This window comes from Lithobates pipiens, unplaced genomic scaffold (assembly GCF_037356315.1).
Source record: "Lithobates pipiens isolate NorthernLeopardFrog02 unplaced genomic scaffold, aLitPip1_a1.2 Scaffold_3, whole genome shotgun sequence".
NCBI classification, from domain to species: Eukaryota; Metazoa; Chordata; class Amphibia; order Anura; family Ranidae; genus Lithobates; species Lithobates pipiens.
The window spans coordinates 245344353-245359758 of record NW_027507790.1 but is presented as its reverse complement, the minus strand read 5'-3'; the positions used below and the strand labels follow the sequence as shown (position 1 = coordinate 245359758).

At 47.9% G+C, this 15406-nt stretch overlaps 1 non-coding gene across 1 annotated transcript; it reads right to left on the bottom strand.

Annotated features, from left to right (window-relative positions):
• Window positions 1-3410: 3410 nt before the first annotated feature.
• On the bottom strand, window positions 3411-3563 carry LOC143941520 (small nucleolar RNA SNORA17). Its single transcript, XR_013264209.1, has one exon. It is a non-coding gene; the product is annotated as a small nucleolar RNA SNORA17 (small nucleolar RNA).
• Window positions 3564-15406: the final 11843 nt, after the last annotated feature.

The following is a 15406-nucleotide window of genomic DNA, read 5'->3' as shown; positions in this document are numbered from 1 at the left end:
ATACATGGGCGTCCGCAGAACTTTTTTCAGGGGGGGCATCATTTTAGGGTCACCCATGCACCGACCCTTTTCAACAATGTCATTATCATGGTCAGTGACTGCAGACATAGTGCAGTTGCTAGGATAAGTAATGGATAATGACCCTCTTACCAGACCCAGCGAAACTACAGCAGTGATCCCTCCGGCTGGACGATTGCTCACTCTAGGTTCCCCGGGGGTGACTCTGGTTGTCTGCACCCTGGCAGTGGCTCAGTATTTCTCTCTCTGGTGGTGCTGGGAAGCGTGGCTCTCCCTCTGGTGGCGCTGGGCAGGGTGGCTCTCTCTGGTGGCACTGGGCAGCGTGGCTCTCCCTCTGGTTGACACCATCCCCACTGTCAAACATGGTGGTGGCAGCATCATGGTTTGGGCCTCCTTTTCTTCAGCAGGGACAGGGAAGATGGTTAAAATTGAGGGGGAGATGGATGCAGCCAAATACAGGACCATTCTGGATGAAAACCTGTTGGAGTCTGCAAAAGACCTGAAACTGGGACGGAGATTTATCTTCCAACAAGACAATGATCCCAAACATACAGCAAAATCTACAAAGGAATGGTTCACAAATAAACGTATCCAGGTGTTAGAATGGCTAAGTCAAAGTCCAGACCTGAATCCAATCGAGAATCTGTGGAAAGAGCTGAAAACTGCTGTTCACAAACGCTCTCCATCCAACCTCACTGAGCTCGAGCTGTTTTGCAAGGAAGAATGGGCAAGAATTTCAGTCTCTCGATGTGCAAAACTGATAGAGACATACCCCAAGCGACTTGCAGCTGTAATCGCAGCAAAAGGTGGCTCTACAAAGTATTAACGCAAGGGGGCCGAATAATTTTGCACGCCCCACTTTTCATTTTTTTATTAGTTAAAAAAGTTTCAAAAATCCAATAGATTTCGTTCCACTTCACAATTGTGTCCCGCTTGTTGGTGATTCTTCACAAAAAATTCAAATTTTTCAAGTTTGAAGCCTGAAATGTGGCAAAAGGTTGAAAAGTTCAAGGGGGCCGAATACTTTCGCAAGGCACTGTGTATATATATATATATATATATACATACATACACACACACACATACTGTATATATATATATATATATATATATATATATATATATATATATATATATATATTATATATATATATATATATATTTATATATATTGTCCTTTAAGTGGCTATCCAAAAAGGATTGTGCAAGTGTCCTGTTGCTTATCATCGCATACTAGCCCATTATGTGCCACTTACCTGCAAACGAAGCCTGCGATGTCCCTGATGTCCCCGCTGGTGGCCGGATCCAGCTTCACCCCTCTTTCTTCCGGGGCCATGGACTCCGGCCACCTGACGTCACTCCTGCGCATATGTAAGAGCCGGCGGTCATGGCACAGGCACAGGTCACGGCACAGGCCCTTTAGAAAAGGCACGATTGTGCCCTTCCTTCAGTGTGCATGCGCTGATGAATCAGTGCAAGCATATATGGTAAATATCTCTTAAACCATGCAGGTTTAGAAGATATTTCCAGTATCTACAGGTAAGCCCCACCTCCCCCCGGAAGCAGGTGCACTGCACCCAGGCACCGTAATCTGAGGCAGAGGAGGGGAGCTGAAGCTGTCATTGCTGCCTGGCTCCTATCACAGGACTTGCATACACAGATCCTCTCAGTCTCCGGGAGCTTCAGGCAGCTGTGTGGGGGAGGGGTGCTGATGTCATCCCCTTCAGCAGGAGCCCAGGAGGAAGAAGATCTACCATGCTGCTAAAATGAGGTCAGTAAACAGGGGGGATTGTGCAGAAACTGAACTTTGGGGGTGAAATGATTGTAATGGGGGCAGACTGCTGCTTCCCCCCATGTCATATGCAGTGCAGTGCCCACCATGTCCACTGACAACCATGTGCAATGACCACCATGAGATGTATTGTGCCCACCATGTGCAGTGACCACCATGTGCAGTGATCGCTGTGTGATTTATTGTGACCACCTTGTGCAGTGTCATAGTTGCCAACATTGTAAAAAAATGTATAGGGACACTTTTTTGCCTTTAGGCATAGTCTTATTATAATTAGGGGGTGGAGCATTCGTTTGTAGGCATGGCATAGCGGGGAAAGATGTCTCAAAAAATGGGTGTGGTTTAAGCTGATTATTGGGCGTGGCTTAAAGGCTCATGGCTCAAAGGGTGTGTAGTTAGGGTCTGAGATGAACGAGGGATGGGGGAGAGAGGGAGGGAGAGCGTGCAGGCCCAGCTCCTTCACTACAATAGAAATATGTATATTCCAGAAAGTTTATCAATCAGCAGATAAAGATACTCCAAACACCTGGTGTTAGCGCTTAAATCATCCCGACACCATGGTTGTAATGAGGATTAAAGTGCATTATTTCTATTATTACGTTGTAATATAAAATAAAATTTGATCGATCAAAAAAAGCACTTAGATTTTTGCTTTCTACTCATGACTAGGCGTCTTTGCCTAAATGGGTAGAAAGAAAACATCTAAGTGCTCTCCGCTTAAGTATAAGATTTAATTTTTGCGTTCAAACACAAACTACTACATAAAGATGATAAAAACACAGCATGTAAAGCCGACAATCGTGTTAGTTCCATAGGGCAGCAGCGGGTGAAGTCATGCGTAACTCCTCCCCCATATGCGTTACGTTCAATCAGAACTTCAACATCACCGGACTCCTCCCCCCTTCCCTTCGTTAGCAGACGGAGACACTTGGGGAAAGGGGGAGGAGTCTGGTGACGTCGATACAAAAGTAGACACAACATTTTATTGACAAGAGAAATGTCTTGTCGTTGGTGGCTCTTGCCAACGTTGTCATCACTGTAAACATTTTCTAGCCTTTTTTGTTTTTTTGTGGACACCCCTTCTTCATCAAGAACTCAATGACCAGACTTAGAATCCATTATTTACCTACAATGAAAAAGGAGTTCCTATAAAGGAAAAGTTAAAGTGATTGTAAGTCTCGGTTCACACAGGGGGCGACACGACTTGCCGCACCGGCGACCTGACAAGTCGCCCCCGTTCTGTACTACGGAACCGTTCTAAGAGGAGCGACTCGAGTCACTCCGACTTAGAAAAAAGGTTCCTGTACTACTTTTGGGCGACCGCGGGCGACTTGCATTGACTTCTATACAGAAGTCATTTGCAAGTCGCCGCTGAGGTTGCGGCAGGTCGCGCTGTGGCAAGTCGTGTCGCCCCCTGTGTGAACCGAGCCTTAAGGCTCGTTTTCTTTTCTTTTTTAAACAAACGTGTTATACTTACCTCCTCTGTGCAGTTGGTTTTGCACAGAGCAGCCTGGATCCTCCTGTTCTTGGGTCCCTCTTTGCTGCTCCTAGCCCCTCCCTCCTTTGAATGTCCCTCAGCCAGCAGCTTGCTACAGGGGGGCACCCAAGCCAAGTAAGAGCTCCGTGTATCCATTCAGACACGGAGCCCAGACCTGGCCCCGCCCCCTCTCCCCCCTGATTGGCTGACTGACTTTGATTGACAGCCTCGGGAGCCAATGGTGCCGCTGCTCTGTCTCATCCAATCAGGGGGAGTGTCCTGGATGGCTGAGGGGATTGTGGACATCGATGGAGAGAGAATGAGCTCAGGTAGGTAATCAGGCAGGTGCTGTTACACACAGAAAGTTTTTTAATCTTAATGCGTAGAATTCATCTGCCTTTACAACTCCTTTAAGCTGGACATAGACAGTTTGAATCTCAGTCGGTTCAGCAGGAACCGGTCCAGATTCAATTCATGTATGGGCAGGCTGAATGTTCTCAATTGATCTTCTTGGGTACAACCAGCCTGCAGGATTTTACATGCGATTATCGCTAGCGGCTATTATAGCTGCTAGCAATAATCACTGTGTTCTCCGGGGGCTTGGCGGGAGGGGTTTCTCTGCGGTTGCAGGAAAAAAAATGTGCTCATGGTTTATGGCCGGCCTTACGCTATCACCATTGAAATTGGAATATCCTATGTAAGTTAAGGAAAAAAGTTATGTCTACTTGTGCATTACATTTGGTACAGCCCTTGTATACGCTGTATATAAAAAACATATTCTGAAAATATATGCCTACTGGCGATTTTTATCTTGCCTGGAGAGCTGCCTAAGACCCCTTTCACACTGGGGCGTTTTGCAGGCATTTTTCAGGCACTTTAGCGTTAAAAAAAAGGTCCTGTAAAGCGCTTGAAAGAAGCCTCATCTGCAATCCCAATGTGAAAGCCCAAGTGCTTTAAGAGCCCTTTCACAATGTCAGTGCCTGAAAAATGCTCGTAAAGCACCGCTTATACTAGCAGTGCTTTACCAGCGTTTTTCAAACGCTATTGGGGCGCTTTTAACCCCTGCTAGTGGCCAAATAAAGGGTAAAAAGTGGCCACAATGCGCTGCTGCCAAAAGCGATTTTCAGGCGCTTTTTGGGCATTTTGCAGGCGCTTCCCATTCATTTCAATGGGAAGGGGCGCTTTAGGTGCGGTGTATTCACCACTCCAAAAGTGCTGCAAAGAAGCTGCTTGCAGGACTTTTTTTGACGCCCTGCCAGCGCAGCGCCTCAGTGTGAAAGCACTCAGGCTTTTACATTGGGATTGCAGTTGAGGCTTTTTTCAGGCACTTTACAGGCGCTTTTTTTAAAGCTAAAGCGCCTGAAAAACGCCCCAGTGTGAAAGCACTTGGGCTTTCACATTGGGATTGCAGATGGGGCTTCTTTCAAGCGCTTTAGAGTCGCTTTTTTTAACGCTAAAGAGCCTGAAAAACGCCCCAGTGTGAAAGGGGTCTTAAAGCGGAGTTCCACACAAAAATGGAACTTCCGCTTTTCGTAACCTCCACCCCTCCACCACTTACCCCCCCCCCCCCCCCCCGTTGTCTTCTGGAAGACACACGGGTCCCAAGAGACATCATGGACCAGTGGGAACACACAACGCGAGTCATGCACGTGCAGTGGGGAACCAGGAAGTGAAGACGCAAGATGGCGGCGGCAGCACCTGAAAAGCTGAGGGACAAATTGGCTTTGGGTGCCGACAGGTAAAGTGTCCTTATTTTAAAAATCAGCAGGTGCAGCTTTTGTAGCTGCTGACTTTAAAAAAAAAAACGATGGAACTCTGCTTTAAGTATTTATCAGGAAATTGTATTTACATTTATTTTATTGTTACATTGATCTTTTTTTTTCACCGTTAAGAGCTCTACAATATAATATGACATATCAATCCTAATAACATCTCTTCTATTATAGCTGTGCCTCCACCCATCAGACAAAGCCACGGAGAAGCGATATGAATGTGTACAGCACAAGACACAGCTTATTTAATGTTCTACTGGTGTAATGGATTTCTGCTTTCCATGCCTCATCTCATAGCACTCATCATAGGCAGAAATAATCCACTCACGTCTCTGCAAAGGAGAACACAATGAACCCGTTACAGAGACAGACTTGTAGATGCCTTGTCACAGAATTCATCTGGAAGACCGCAGCTTGAAGATACAATGTGGCAAATTTATCAATTCTGTGCCGTAGACGGGTAATGCTAAACAGGAGCAGTGAAACTATTTTGGGCAAACTTGAGACAGATTTAGCATAATTATTATTATTGTTATTATTATTATGATTATACATGACTTATTAGGTACTAGGGATGAGCTCGGTGTTGGAGTCGAACGCATGTTCGACTCGAACATCGGCTGTTCGCCTGTTCGGTGAATCCAGAACTTTGTGGGCCGTTAGTGCCATATTCGTGTGGCGCTCACAGCCCACAATGCACTGCGCCACAGCGTTGCATTGCTGGCTCATGATTGGCCAAGCATGCACTGTGGCCTCAGCGTGGCGCCTTGTGTAGTGTGTTGGCATGCAGGGAAAGAGCTGGATAGGCAGGGACAGGGTCTTTTTGCTTGTGAACCTAGCGCTGTTACAGTGGGTGTTGTGTGCCTCCTGCACAGTATACACCTGAAGCTACCCCTTATTGCTGGTGTTGTTCTGTTTAGCATTTACAGTGGGTTTAATGTGCCTCCTGCACAGTATGCACCTGAAGCTACCCCTTATTTCTGGTGTTGTTCTGTTTCTGTAACACAGGCATCTGCAGCATTTACAGTGGGTGTAGTGTGCCTCCTGCACAGTATACACCTGAAGCTACCCCTTATTGCTGGCGTTGTTCTGTTTCTGTAACACAGACATCTGCAGCAGTTAGAGTGGGTGTTGTGTGCCTCCTGCACAGTATACACCTGAAGCTACCCCGTGTTGCTGGTGTTGTTCTGTTTCTGTAACACAGGCATCTGCAGCATTTACAGTGGGTGTAGTGTGCCTCCTGCACAGTATACACCTAAAGCTACCCCTTATTGCTGGTGTTGTTCTGTTTCTGTAACACAGGCATCTGCAGCAGTTACAGCGACAGTAGTGTGCCTCCTGTACAGTATAGGCTTGTGCAATTCGTTTCGTAACAAATTGAAATTCGGCCGAATTTTGCATCTTTCGGACATTCGGATGCATCCGAATAAAAAAATAAACGAATAACAACGAATATGAAAGAAATATAACAAATTAATTTGAATGAATTTGGTAATTCTTTAAAGATCTAATGAAACAAAAGGTCAGCTCAAAGTAAATCTTCTAGTCCAATCAGCTAATTAATTTTGTGCCGGAGGTTGGATTACTGGCAAAGTGCATTCCTGAGAACTGAGTTAGAAGGGTGTTGTATTGTATTTGAGCCGAGAAGAGACGTTGTCATTGTGTGTGTTAAAAGATTCAATAAATAAACGATTTTCCAAACTACGAATCATTATCACGAATGTATATAGATACATAAATAGCGAATTTCAACGAATACGAACAAATGAATTCGACACTCTACGAATAATAAATAATTATCCGAAAACGTAGTAATGTAACATAATGAATATAACAGAACGAAATGATGTATTTTACGAATGACAACGAACCGAAACTAAACAAAATTTTCCGTTGTGCACAAGTCTAGTACAGTATACACCTGAAGCTACTCCTTATTGCTGGTGCTGTTCTGTTTCTGTAACGCAGGCATCTGCAGCAGTTAAAGTGGGTGTTGTGTGCCTCCTGCATAGTATACACCTGAAGCTACCCCGTATTGCTGGTGTTCTGTTTCTGTAACACAGGCATCTGCAGCATTTACAGTGGGTGTAGTGTGCCTCCTGCATAGTATACACCTGAAGCTACCCCGTATTGCTGGTGTTCTGTTTCTGTAACACAGGCATCTGCAGCATTTACAGTGGGTGTAGTGTGCCTCCTGCACAGTATACACCTGAAGCTACCCCTTATTGCTGGTGTTGTTCTGTTTCTGTAACACAGGCATCTGCAGCATTTACAGTGGGTGTAGTGTGCCTCCTGCACAGTATACACCTGAAGCTACCCCGTATTGCTGGTGTTGTTCTGTTTCTGTAACACAGGCATCTGCAGCATTTACAGTGGGTATAGTGTGCCTCCTGCACAGTATACACCTGAAGCTACCCCTTATTGCTGGTGTTGTTCCATTTCTATACCACAGGCATCTGGAGCAGACAGTCGGTGTATTGTGCCACCTGCACAGTATACACCTGAAGCTACCCCCAATTGCTGGTGGTGTTCCGTTTCTATACCACAGGCATCTGCAGCAGTTACAGTGACAGTAGTGTGCCTCCTGCACAGTATACACCTGAAGCTACCCCGTATTGCTGGTGTTGTTCTGTTTCTGTAACACAGGCATCTGCAGCATTTACAGTGGGTATAGTGTGCCTCCTGCACAGTATACACCTGAAGCTACCCCTTATTGCTGGTGTTGTTCCATTTCTATACCACAGGCATCTGGAGCAGACAGTCGGTGTATTGTGCCACCTGCACAGTATACACCTGAAGCTACCCCCAATTGCTGGTGGTGTTCCGTTTCTATACCACAGGCATCTGGAGCAGTTCCATTCGGTGTATTGGGCCACCTGCACAGTATACACCTGAAGCTACCCCCAATTGCTGGTGTTGTTTCGTTTCTATACCACAGGCATCTGGAGCAGTTACAGTCAGTGTATTGTGCCACCTGCACACTTTACGCCTGAAGCTACCCTCAATTGCTGGTGTTGTTCCGTTTCTATACCACAGGCATCTGGAGCAATTACAGTCGGTGTATTGTGCCACCTTCACAGTATACACCTGAAGCTACCCCCAATTGCTGGTGTTGTTCTGTTTCTATACCACAGGCATCAGGAGCAGTTACAGTCGGTGTATTGTGCAACCTGCTCAGTATACACCTGAAGCTACCCCCAATTCCTGATGTTGTTCCGTTTCTATACCACAGACATCTGGAGCAGTTACAGTGTGTGTATTGTGTCACCTGCACAGTATACACCTGAAACTACTGCTAATTGCTGGTGTTGTTCCGTTTCTATACCACAAGCATCCGGAGCAGTTGCAGTTGGTGTTTTGGCCTCCTGCACAGTATACACCTAAAGCTACCCCCAATTGCTGGTGTTCTCATCTCCCTACAGGCCATTAGTATGTCTGGAAGGCCAACAAGGAGAGGCAGACAGCCACGAGCCAATAAAAGAGGGCAAGCAGGCTCTTGTGTCTAGAGGCAATAGTTCTGGTAGTGGACGCTGTGCATCGTCATCAGCACATGGCCATTGGATACGCTTGTCCTTATTTTCGACAGCTGGACGTGTTGAGCCGCAAAATGCCGAAGACTTGGTAGCGTGGATGACCAAGCCCTCCTCATCCTCTCTCACCCAGGCTCAGGCTACTGGCAAAGCAGCTGCCAACGCGTCCTCTTTCTTTGTCACAATGGCATCAGTCACTCCTTCCCTAGACCCACCATGTCCTCCTGAGGAGTCCCCCGAACTGTTTGAGCAAAGCCTTGGGTACATGCTCCGGGAGAATGCCCAGCGTTTTGAAGGCTCTGATGATGATACCCAGCTAGAGGAAGGCAGTAGCATGAGCGTAGACAGAGGGGATGCTCAAGAAGGACAGCAATCTGGCAGTCATGTTCCACCAGTTGCAGCATACTGTCAGGTTTGCTCCAGTGATGAAGAGGGAGGGGATGGGGTCACTGACTCCACGTGGGTGCCTGGCAGGAGAGAGGAGGAGGAGGAGGAGGCACATCTCCAACGAGGCAGGTTCCAGGGGCCAGCTTAAGGGCAGCACACTGACTGAATCACACCGCAGAGCTCCGCCTGTGCAGGGCGCTGCCTCTGCGTGTTATTCCAAAAGTTCTTTGGTGTGGCCCTTTTTTGAGACGAGTTCATCAGATCACACCGCTGCTATTTGCAACATATGTCTCAAGCGTATCTCGCGTGGCCAAAACATCAGCCGCTTGGGCACCACATGCTTGATCAGACATATGTTGACCTGCCATGCAGCTCGTTGGCAAGCGTACCTTAAAGACCCACACCAAAGAACAAAGCGGACCTCTCCTTGCTCCTCATCAGCTGGGATCTCCAACCCCAGTAGACCTTCAGTCCTCTCTGGAACCTGCACTGAGAGGAATGAAGGTGTAGGATTAGGTGTGTCACAGCCAAGTAGTTGCGGGCACTCTGCTAGCAGTACACCCACGTCCAATTGTCCAAATTTGCTTGCCCCAGCTGCTGGACCATCGAAAGAAGTTCACTCCCAGCCATCACATGCCCAGCGGTTGAATGCTAGCTTGGCTAAATTGCTAGTACTTAAACTGCTGCATTTTCAGTTGGTAGACTCTGCCCCTTTCCGTGAGTTTGTGCGGTTCCTCAGTGGCAGGTTCCCAAACGCCACTTTTTCTCACAGAAGGCGATTCCAGCTCTCTACCGGCATGTGGAAGGCAATGTCCATGCCTTGCTGGACAGGGTGGTCAGCGGTAAAGTGCATATTACCGCTGACTTGTGGTCCAGCAGGCATGGACAGGGACGTTACCTATCTTTCATGGCGCATTGGGTCACTCTTCTGGCAGCTGGCAAGGCTGCAGGACAAGGTGCAGTAGTGTTGGAGGTTGTTCCGCCACCATGCCTCCAAAATGCTACTACTGGTTGTGACACACCTCTCTCCTTCACCCCCTCCTCTTCTTCTTCATCCATGGCCTTTTCCTGTGCTTTGTCCTCAGAACCAGTGGTGCTCCGTAGGCGTTCATGGGGCTACGCAAGTATGCAGGCAAAAAGATGCCATGCCGTGCTTGCTCTGGTGTGTTTGGGGGACAGGAGCCACACTGGGGCAGATATTTTGTCAGCTCTGCAGGGGCAGGCTGAGAGGTGGTTGACGCCATGCCAGCTTAAGCCAGGAATGGTGGTTTGCGACAATGGCACCAACCTCCTCTCCACCCTCCGACATGAGCCTAGTGTGGCTCATGTCCTTAACCTTGTGGTGCAGCGGTTCTTGGGCAGGTACCGTGCTTATAGGATGTCCTGAGGCAGGCCAGTAAAGTCTGTGTGCATTTCGGCCGATCATATAATGCCGGTGCTCAGCTGGCTGAGCTCCAAAAGGAGTTGAACCTGCCCAAGAACCGCCTTATATGTGACATGCCCACCAGATGGAACTCAACGTTGGCCATGCTGCAGCGGCTGCACATGCAGCAGAGGGCCATCAATGAGTACCTGTGCAACTACGGCACCAGGAAAGGGTCAGGGGAGCTTGTTTTTTCCCCCCGCACCAGTGGGGCATGATCGGGGATGTGTGCACTGTCCTGTCACCATTTGAGGAGGCCATGAGGATGGTGAGCAGTGACAGTGCATACATTAGTGACACTGTACCTTTTGTCCACCTGTTGGAGCATACACTGCGTGGAATAATGGACAGGGCACTTGAGGAAGAACAGAGGCAGGAAGAGGAGGACTTCCTTGCCTCTCAAGGCCCCCTTTATCCAGACAGTGTTCCTGCTGTCCCCCCATCACACAGGAAGAGGAGGAGGAGGATTGTGTCAGCATGGAGGTGGAGCCTGGCACTCAGCAGCAGCAGTTTTTTAGGGATGATTTACAGTCCCAAAAAACCTGTGAACTTGTACGTGGCTGGGAGGAGGTGGCTGTGGATCATGACGTCCTTAGTGACCCAGAGGACTCCGGACCGAATGCCTCAGCTAACCTGCGCTGCATGGCCTCCCTGATCCTGCAAAGCCTGCGGAAGAATCCTCGTATTCTTCGGATCAAGGAGAGAGATCATTAGTGGCCGGAAACTCCTTGATCCACAGTACAAGGGTAAGGTTGCGGACCTTATCTTGCCGTTGCAGAGGGAGCAGAGGATGAGACATCTCCGGGAGGCCTTGCAGAAAGGTCTGTGCAACGCGTTCCCAGAGACTGGGAGGTTACAAACTCCTGGTCCTGGACAATGTGTTGCTGAGGCTTCGGTCAGTCACAGAAGGAGCGGTGGAGAAGGTGGCTGTCTGACCGATGTGTTCAGACAATTTTTTAGTCCGCAGCCCCAAGGTATGATTGGTTCCAGCAACCATCGCCAGCGTCTGATTTACATGGAGCAGGAATACCTAGGGGCAAGGTCAGACTTGGACACCTTTCCCACCAAAAATCTTCTGGCTTATTGGGTCTTGAGGATGGATCACTGGCCAGAGCTTGCACAGTATGAAATTGAGCTACTGGCCTGCCCTGCATCCAGCATTCTTTCAGAATGCACTTTAAGTGCTGCTGGAGGCTTTGTAACCGATCACAGGGTGTGCCTGTCCAACGACTCGGTTGATCGACTGACCTTCATAAAGTTGAATCAGTCTTGGATCACCACCAGCTACCAAGCACCTGAAGCTGATGTAACCGAATCATTTTTTTTTAAATGTCACATCCCTTCAAGACTGCCTATGCTGATGCTGAGTGACTGTCCTGTTATGTTGACTGACTATCCCCGTCCTCAATGATCCTGCTGATAGCTTGGAAGAACATTTTTGGTTCTGGGTGCCGCCACCAGTGGCTAAGGCCCAATTTTTCAGCCCCTGTTTAACAGGGGCATGTAATTACAATTTTTGATGCAATGCTTTGCAGCAGGGCTCATTCCTGCACTCCAACTAGAGTATCTGGGAGAGGTTGCAGTGTTGTGGCACCAGCACCAGTGCCTAAGGCCCAATTTTTCTGCACCTGTTTAACAGGGGCATGTCATTAAAATTTTTGATGCAATCCTTTGCAGCAGGGCTCATTCCTGCTCTCCAACTAGAGTTTCTGTGAGGTGTTGCAGTGTTGTGGCACCAGTGCCTAAGGCCAAATTTTTCAGCCCCTGTTTAACAGGTGCATGTAATTACAATTCTTGATATAATATTCCACAGTAGTGCCCGTTCCTGCGCCCACCGAGAGTAACTGTGAGGACTTAAAGTGTTGTGGCACCAGCACTACCACCACCACAACCACCAAAGGCCCAATTTTTCTACCACTGTTCAACAATGGAATGTAATTACAATTCTTGATATAATAGTTTGCAGCAGGGTGCTCCAGCGCCAACCAAGAGTTACTTTGACGGCTTACAGTGTTAACCTGTGGTGACACCAACACCTTAGGGCCAAATGTCTGCAGAGCATATAGGGCAGGCCCCTACGTTCAAACATCCAACTTACAAACGTCTCCTATTTGCAAACGGAAAGAAGACAACAGGAAGTGAGATGAAAAAAGACGGACGGCCAAAAAAATTATACAGGGGTGATAACCCCTCCCTATGTTTTCCAAAAAGCTTACAAAAAGATTTTTTGACTGGAGCTACACTTTAAAAATGTACCAGTTCAAAATTACAAACAGATTCTACTTAACACAACAAATCTTCACAGTCCCTGTATACTGCTGTTCTGAGTATATAGGGCCTGGGGGCCCCACGCCTTTCCTTTTTTTTTATTTGGGTACAGGGTTCCCCTTAATATCCGTACAAGACCCAAAGGCACTTGTAATGGGCAGGGGGGGCTACCTATGCCATTTTTCTCAATGATGTTCATCCGTATTGCCGGAACCAGACATTACATTAAAAACGCAAGCAGTTTTAAATGACTTTTTTTCAGTTAAATGTCATTTTGTGCAGGGACTGTTCTAAACACGGGAAACACATGCCACTTCATAGGCATACTATAGACACCCCCCAGGCACAATATTTAACCACTTGAGACCCGCGCTATAGCCGAATGACGGCTACAGCACGGACCTCCTTTGCCGGGACTACGTCTATTGACGTTGTCCCATGCACGAGCTGCCTGCGCGCCCCCTGAGGGGCGCGCGCAGCGCGCTCTGGGATCGGCGAGTCTATGAGACTCGCCTGATCACCGATCCGAGCAAGGGGTCGATCCCGACCCCTTATCACGTGATCAGCTGTCAGCCAATGACAGCTGATCATGTGATACAACGGAGCCGGTAATCGGCTATTATTCCTCCTCGCGCTGATAGCGCGAGGAGAAAAAAAAGAGCGGATCACCGGCGGCCGTGATCGGGACATGAGTCCCGATCACGGCCAGCCCTGCCAGTGCCCACCTGCCCCTGCCAGTGCCACCTCAATAAAATATAAGTGCCCCCCGTCAGTGCCACCCAGCAGTGCCCATAGTGCCACCCAGCAGTGCCCACAGTGCCACCCAGCAGTGCCCACAGTGCCACCCAGCAGTGCTCACAATCTGCCTCAACAAAGGTGCTGCACCCCAGTGCCACTTATCCGTGCCCATCAGTGTCATCTACCAGTGCCCATCAGTGCCGCCCATCAGTGCCACCTATCAGTGCCACCTATCAGTGCCCATCAGTCCCATCTATCAGTGGTACCTATCAGTGCCCCTTAGTGCCACCCATCCATGCCACCCATCCGTGCCATCTTATCTGTGCCCATCTTTGCCCATCAGTGCCGCCTTATCTGTGCCCATCGGTGCCACCTTATCTGTGCCTATTAGTGCCGTCTTAACTATGCCTATCAGTGCCCACCAGTGCAGCCTATCAGTGCCCACCAATGCAGCCTATCAGTGCCCACCAGTGCAGCCTATCAGTGCCGCCTCATCAGTGCACTTCAATGAAGGAGAAAAATGACCTGTTTGCAAAATTTTATAACAAACTATTAAACATGATTTTTTTTTTTTTTTTGCATCTTTTTTTGTTTGTTTAGCAAAAAATAAAACTCCCAGCTGTAATTAAATACCACCAAAAGAAAACTCTATTTGTGGGAAAAAAAATGATAAAAATTTAATTTGGGTACAGTGTTGTATGCCGGCGCAATTGTCATTCAAAGTGCATCAGCGCTGAAAGCTGAAAATTGGTCTGGGCATGAGGGGGGTTTAAGTGCCCAGTAAGCAAGTGGTTAAAGGAATATTTCACATTTTTTCCACTTTAATCGTCATTAAAATCAGTGCTCCTGAAAAAAACAGGAGTTTTTTAAAAACAAAGGTTGCATTGATCCATGTCCCCTGGGTCAGGAGCTGGGATCCCAAACCCTTTTTAGGACAATATCTTGCATATTAGCCTTTAAAATTAGCACTTTTGATTTTGAATGTTTGAGTCCCATAGACTTTAATGGGGTTCTAAAGTTCGTACGAATTTTCGGTCCGTTGGAAGGTTCTGGTGCGAACCGAACCGGGGGGGGGGGGGGGGGGGTGTTCGGCTTGTCCCTATTAGGCACCTTCTTTCATAAATTCCTCCATTGGTTGCTCTCAAATAACATTGCTACAGAATTAAACCTCCCCTTGACCACTTCTTTATTGTGCAGCTGTTTTAAATGAAAATCTATCTCTTCTCCAGTCGGAAATCTTTCTCAGACCGTCCGGGGCTTGAAGGCGTAGGATCGTGGGGGTATGCCAGCATGAAGCGGATACTTCTCTTGTAAAGCTCTGGTTGAAATTCTTTGCGTTTGCGAGATACCTCCGCCGACTTGTCCGTGAATATTAGCAGTTTGTGGCCCTCGATCCCTACAGATCATGACTTTCTGAAGCTCTGTTGAATATCCGTGCAGTCGGCATAATTAAGATGCTTAGCGATGACAGGTCGTGGGCGATCTTTAGAAGGGGCTCCGATCCGATGCACCCTTTCCACTGTGCAGTGCCGATATATGTCGAGGGCCTCTGGGAGAATGGAGGTGCAGAGGTTAAGTAGAGAGTCCTGCTTGTGTGATTCAGGGAGGCCAATTATCCTTAAATTGTTCCTCCTGGAACGTTTGTCAAGGTCCTCCATTCAATCATGAAGGTGTTGCTGGTCCTGTATGAATTATTCTAGCACAGTGTTCATGTTGTATTGGTCAACTTCCATGCAAAAAATGCATTGTTCAGTTGTTATCATCTCTGTGAATGATCCTCCTGCTCTTTCCGTAGCTGTAGTATGCTTTCTGCTACTGCTCTGTCTACTGCAGCTGTGATGGTGGGTAAAAGGAGATCAGCTACTGCCTGAGCTATTTTGGCATGTGAGCTCTGTGTCTCCTGGCTTCCTGCGATAGAGGTGTCCATTCCTTCATGTGGAGTCTCACTCTCACTGCCAGGGATGTGTGTGAGCTGAGCGCTCTGTGAGGGAGAAGAGGCTC